The sequence below is a fragment of the Glycine soja genome, chromosome 18, assembly GCF_004193775.1.
Source record: "Glycine soja cultivar W05 chromosome 18, ASM419377v2, whole genome shotgun sequence".
In the NCBI taxonomy this organism is placed as follows: Eukaryota; Viridiplantae; Streptophyta; class Magnoliopsida; order Fabales; family Fabaceae; genus Glycine; species Glycine soja.
In genome coordinates, this window is record NC_041019.1 from 49,449,375 (window position 1) to 49,456,667 (window position 7,293).

At 31.5% G+C, this 7,293-nt stretch overlaps 1 pseudogene; it reads left to right on the plus strand.

Annotated features, from left to right (window-relative positions):
- Positions 1-1,167: 1,167 nt before the first annotated feature.
- LOC114397621 lies at positions 1,168-5,367 on the plus strand (annotated as a pseudogene).
- Positions 5,368-7,293: the final 1,926 nt, after the last annotated feature.

A 7,293-nucleotide genomic window follows, 5' to 3' on the forward strand; every position in this document is an offset into this window, starting at 1 on the left:
TGACATTCAATTGCTGCCATTGCAGTCAAGGAGAATCTTTGACAAGTTATGGAGTGTGTGAAAAGCGCATGGAGAGAATAGGAGTTCAGAGGCTTCTGGGAGTTCTAGTAGCCCAACTTCTTTAGGCCAGGGAGATACCAAATCATATGGCCTATCTTTGAGACACCAGATGCATTCTATCTCTTAGGGAATTAGAAAATTATTTGCAACAAGTGAGATTGATTCAAATTGCTGTCTAAGTATAAAGTGGTAGGATGTTAGCATTAGTGGAGCTTTAGCATGTTTGAAAAGTTGTATGATTCTTTTTCTTTTATGCTTTTTGATTAACTGGAAACAACATTATTTGCATCCTTGCTGCCATGTTGCTTTTTAGGTTCAATTGTATTGCTTATTTCACTTCTTGAAAACTTATAATGAAAATACTTCAAGAAGGTCTTTGGGCTGAGATGTTTATCATTTTTTTAAGTGATGTGCTATTTATACATGTATGCATTCATTAATAATATTGATTATTTTATCATCAGCATACTAATAGCTACATACAAGAAAGTGCTTGAATGCATACATGTATAAATAATCAATATTATTAGTGGTTGTGGTACTCAAGTTTGTTTAATTGTTTCACAATACATATTTGGATGTTTACATGCAGTTCTTCAAAAGAAAATTTGTATATATTTTTATGGTTTCTATGCCAAAATTCTGAATGCTTTTATTTGGGGTTGTCAGATTTAAAGTGTGAAAATGTGTAAGAGAAAATAAGGATGCAAGTATGCAACCACCTTTGATTTGAATTAAAGTACATCATTAATTTAACTATTTTTAAATTAAGCATAGATATGTCTTTAATTTTTAATTTACACATTCATTTTAGAGGAATTAAATTCCTTTGATTGGTTTTAAATTGAACAAGAAAAGGAAACAATATTTTTTACTTTCACTAAAAGGCAAAGAAAAACGAAAGATTAACTGTTGCACTCTCATTGTTAAACATCTTTTATACATTGTTAATCAATCAAAAATTATTTTTAATATAATTTTTAGAATAATTATTAAAGCAAATGATTAAATCAATATCGAGGCATATATTATTTATTTAAATTGAAAACAGAAAGTGAGGAAAAAAAATGTTCTCTTAAGAGTTAAGATAAAGTCTTTTATCAGATTTTCCTTTTGGGAGAGAGAACCTCACAGATTAAGCATCTTGATTTGTTTATCAAACAAAGCTAGACCCACCCTCCTTGATTCTGAACCATTCCTTGCACCAACCAACACGACACTCCCAAGTTCCAGCAAGGAATCACTGGCACCTTGTTTCCTTTCTTCTCATCATTTCGTTTCACAAAAAAATAAAGTAATCTTTCTTTTCTTCATTCCTTATTTATGTTGCTTCCAATGAAAACTACTCAGAAAAATAGTAATTTTTTCTATTACTTGCCACCTACTAATCATCAAAATTAATCTTTATCCTACTGGTCTTTTTCTTTTCCCCATATCATGTGATGCATTCAAATATTGCATGTTGTTATCTTAATTGGCCTTGCTAGTTGCTACTACATACACTTCAGTTTCCATTATCTGTGTTGGAAGACATCATGGTTCAGCACTTCAGCCAGATTCTGTTTTTCTGGTTCTTTTTCACTTTTGATCATTGGTTTAATGGTTTAGCATTGCTGACAAAATTTTCTCAACCAGATTTTCTTTTCTAGGGGGAGCATGAACTGAATTGCAAGTTTTTTGGCTTGATCATATCAACTCAATTAAGAATTGTGTCATGTAACTTTTGAAGTACATAAGGAGATTTAAGAGTTTGACATCATAAAAATGTACAGTGTCTGAGTATATATTTCTGCTTCTGTGTGTTCATCTTTGTGCTAAGAACCATAATGGTATATATTTGTACAAGTGTCTGAGTAAATCATATTTGTTTGATTCCCTTCAGTCAATTCTTATTTCGTTTAATAAATGTTTGGAATATCATAGCCCTGAAACTTTGATTGATTTCTTTCTTTTCCCTGATGCAAGTTGTCATTTAAAAAAAAAATGTTTTGTTATAGGAACCATGGAGGGGAGAATGGGACTCTTGTTTCTTCTTGTATTGGGTGGTGCATGGGCTTGTGATGGAAGAGAACTCGCAAACTGCGATCAATTGAGCAGTAATACAGCAAACTCTGGCTCTTCTGATAACATTGTTCACTAATTTCGCTATTAGCTTTCTTTGCATTTTATTTACTGTCCTGCTTAGGAAGTCAATAGAGTGGAGGCATGTATTTACATCACATTTTCAATCCCCATTTATTAGTCTGTTTTGGTGAACATGAAAAATTTGAGGAGTGGCAAGTTGGTTATGCTTAGATTATACCCACCAAGAATTTAAAAAAAAAAATTGATGGCTTTGATAACTAGTCAATTTATAATGGTAGAAGTGATCAATAACTATGTTACATTATTTTGGGTGTGCTGTGTAAATTGTATAGTAATTTCATCAAATTAGCCATCTATAATAGGACAAACAGGGATCTAAGGCAAAATGTTTTGACTGAACCAATGATAATATGATCTCAAATTGACCTTCTTCACGCCTATAATTGCTGGATATATTTATTGATGACTTATGGGAATTAAGAGACGGATTATTCCTATACTCGGTGATTTGCAACTCCCAACGATATTGAAAACTCTTGGGATAAATTTCAGTGATACCGATACTATACTAACGAGAAAAGAAGGATATGGCAAAGACGGGGGGGGGGGGGGGGGGGGGTGTAAATGTATAGCCTAATATTAGTCTTAATCTGAATTCTATTTCTGGTTGTATATCATACAGTTTTTAAATTGTTAGTTAGGTTTGTTAATGAAGTTTAAAGTGTTAATTACTTTTTTTCTATAGGCAAATGTTAGTTGTTAAGACTTAGTTACTAAACACTCCCAATTCTGTTTCCAGTTTTTCTGTTGTATTAGTTTTGATACTTCTATATAAGTTTTTTCTGTCAATGAATCAGTGCAGTATTCTTTTGCAAGGATCTCTAATAAACTCTCGAGTATTTAAGAGCTTGTTTTCATCAGACACTGCAAATTGAATTGCTCTGACCATTTCTCATGAGGCTTTTCCGTTGATGAGAAGGAGCACCTGGTCTAACATCAATATGACATTTTTTCCTCTAAGCTTGACTGATGAGTTCCAATTTCATCAAAAGCCTTTTCCTTTAGATGACATACTATAGCGTAGGTGAAGGATGAAGGGAAGAATTTTAACCTAAACACTCTCCTTAAGAATTATATCTACTATTTTTGGTTTTTCTTGGATGTAACATGTTTCTGGTTTTTGACACTCCTTAGATATATTTAGCTTTTTCCTTTCAAAAAAAAAAAATACTAATGGTGCCCATTTGTCAAAAACACTAGTCAATTTGAAAGGCTCGCTAGTTTTCATTAGTCCTCTGAACCAAATATGGGTTGATTGAACATCATGTGCATATCTTTGACTTTGCTTTGAATAAATTTCTCTTAAATACAGTTTGAAATGCAAATATGGCATAAGTCATCTTGTTAACCTATCTTCAAATTGCAGAACTAAGCAGAAAATCAGATGTGTGTGCACTTTGTGAGGAATATACTACCAATGCACTTGATTATTTAAATGAAAACAAGACCCAGCTAGAGATCATTGATATCCTGCACAATACTTGCTACCAGCTTCACTCTTTTAAGCAGAAGGTTGGTCATTTTCTGGATCTCTTGTGTTTTGGTTTAGATACTGTAGTTGTTCTAGGCTGATGCAAAAATCAACTTTAATTTCCACTATGCTCTCTTGGCATCTTCTTCAATCTCAATGCATGATGGTCTAATAAAATACTTATACTTATAATAGCTTTTCATATAAAGAATAACCAATGAAGTAACATGGTGAAACTTGTAAAAGTTGTCTGTCTTAAGACAAGTGAATGAATCACAATTTATCAGATCCTTTATGAATTCATCTGTTTCTTCTATATTGCACAGTGCATTACTTTGGTGGACTATTATGCTCCTCTTTTCTTCTTAGAAATAGCTACAATTCAGCCTGGAGAATTCTGCCTCAAGGTCAATCTCTGTCAGCTCATTACATATATTTCCTTGCAAGTTCAAGAAGATACCAGTGGGTTTTGCGAAGATACTGTTTCAACTCTATTGGCTAAATTGAAAGATGGTGACACTAAGGTAAGTAATTTCATTTTTGTGCTACTCAAATGAAGTGTGTTACTGTGGTGTGAAATTTTACTTCATCTGTCCTGATATGAGCAAACTATTTCTACAGTTTCTAGTTCTACACTGCTTTCATCTACCACAAAACTTTGATATTAAAAGTCCTCTACTATTTTTGCTTTGACCCCTCCAATATTGTAAACCTAGTACTACCCCTGCTTGGTTTAGATTATCTTTTGTTGAATATATTTCTAACCATTTGTTTTAAAATGCCAGCTACAGATAATTGGGACATCACTGAAGGTGTGCAATTCAGTGGAGAAGTATGCTAAGGTGAGAAAAATCTGGCAAATTCGTCCATTTTCCTCAATTCATCTTCAGTCATATGAAGTTTCAATTTCAACTTCTATCCTATTGACCAAATTGGAAATTATCATGCTTGGAACCCTGGTAATTTCCTTGCAATGATAATTTCATGGACTTGAGCCACTTGGCAGCCTCCTTAACATTAATAACTGACTCTAGTGTGAAAGTTTTTTGTTTTTTTTTGGAAGCTCATTGCACCGATTGATCTTCAGATACTGATAGGAAGGATTTTTTGAATTAAAGATAGTCATCATAGGATCTGGATTGGCTATGTTATTGTACATCATGAACTAGGCCAATATGTATGCACAACTAAGAATTTTGCAATGTAATGTAGAAACTGCACAAGAACATAATTTTCCTAATCCCATTATGACTTTGATTTTCCATTTATCTTCCAAATTGTTTGCAGTGCAAGAGAATGGTTTTCGAGTATGGACCCTTGGTTTTTGACAATGCAGAGAAATTCCTGGAGAGCACAGATATATGCACTGCCATATATGCCATGCAAATCTTCAACAGTGGCTGGCCAGCAAACCTTTCTTTCAGATTCTTATGGAAACAACGTTCTAACAGATTTGTGGTGTACTTGTTGCAGAAGATTTCCATATATATAACAACACATTGAGGGAGAGAAGAGTACAACTTCGATGATATCAGTGTAAAGTTTTTAATACTATCTAATTATGTGTCTATACATCATTAGAAAAGTCAAGCTTCCTATGTAGTAATCGTAATACTAAGCTTGTTTAATAATTTGTCAATACATATTTGAATGTTTACATGCAGATCCTTCAAAAGAAAATCTGGATTTTATCGTATCTATGTTAAAATTCTGAATGTTTTTATTTAGGGTTGCAAAATTAAAAGTAAGATGTGTAAAGTGAGAGAGTAACAATGCGTCCACCTTGGATTTGAATTGAAGTGCTGCATAAACTTAATTCACTTTAAATTAAGGGTAAGCATATCTTTACTTAATTTACACACTTTCTCTTTAGAGGAACTAAATTCCTTTTATCCATGTGTGCTTTTGCTTTGAAATATCTACTCATTAATTGTAAAATTCTAAAATGCTAAATTGATGTTATTTACATTTCTTCATTCTAGAAGCATACCTGTTTCAGTATGAATTTCCCATTACTGCAGTAAAAGTTCAACTCTTTTCCCCTTCATGTCACACAGTCTTGCAATTCCATTTCCAACACCTTTACCCTTTCTGCTTTTCTATGTCCATCATAGCTAGTTTCTTAATTCATTCGTTTGTTTTTTTTCCAATTTATTTGCTCGTCACTGCATGCAAAAAAAATTTGGTATTGTAATAAAGAGAAATATAAAAAACACACGAGAAATTATTATATGATTCAGTACTATTATGATCAAGATTAATTTCTGCACAACATAGTATTAATTTTTTTTCGTTAATGATAAATTTTGAACATGTATGTAAAAGATTAGTCAAGAACATAGACACCAGGTAATCTTAAACAACCAAATAATTTTTCGTTTGACACACTCGATCTTTTAAATACACTACTTACTATTGATTGAAATTTATAGTAAACAAAATTTTGTGAGTCTTACTTTTTACTTAATAAACTATGTTTGTAATTTTATAATTTTTAATTATGAATAGATAAAAACTGTGTTAAAAAGAGTCTTACTAGCACTCCTCTTGTTGGACTCTTGTAACAAATCTTTTTGATAACTACATGGTGTGTCTTTTGTGCTAGAATCTTTCTGACCACTAAAAATTGATGGCTCATGTATAACACAACAATCAAGTCCAAATCTGTTTGCAGTGACACAACTTCAAACAGAATGGACAGAGATGATATTTAAGTAGCATTGCTATATTTTCAAGCGTTGGACAATATACAGGATACTAGGATCTTGAGGGTGATATGATATAGTTTTCCTTTCCTATATACAGGATACTGTTTGGATTGGATACAACACTGTGTATTCTGCTCCCTGCTTATAGAGGCTTCAGCCAGGTGTGATTTTCACATGCTATACAAGAAGATGATAATAACAATATAGCATGGTTCAAGATGTGTTGATACTTGATGTAAAGTGTTTGTGTGGATTTGAATTCTCCGGTGTTAACAAATAATATGACAATGACATGCCATAAAAAACAAAGATGAAAAAAATAAAAGAAAAAATAATATGAATTTGTTAGCATATACATCTTTATTTTTTTAGTATGAGTTCGCTAGCCAGCTACACCATTGATGTATTTAAGAGAATCCTTAGTTATAATTTGCTAACACTCCCATACTAAAAAACAGGCTTAAGAATGTTAGCAAATTTCACAAATATTTATTAGCATACACATGCTTGCTTTTTTAGTATAAGCCCATTAACAAGCTATATCATTATGGTATTTTAAGAATATTTCTAATTATTGAATGCTAATTAACACACCCATACTAAAAATTAAGTGTATGTATGTTATCAAATTCCATTCAAATTAAAATTGACATAATATAAAAAAATATGAATTAGTTTCTAATTCTTATTCAATTTCAACAAAATTTGCTACATAAAATCTTAATAATATGTATATATAATTCAACGGTTTGGTGAATAAAAATCACATTCTATGTCGAATAATTAAATGATGTAATAGTTATTTAAATTACAATGATATATATATATATATATATATATAAATTGAATCACAAACTATTATATACATTAAATTTGCTAATATTTATAATAATTATTTTAAAAATTACA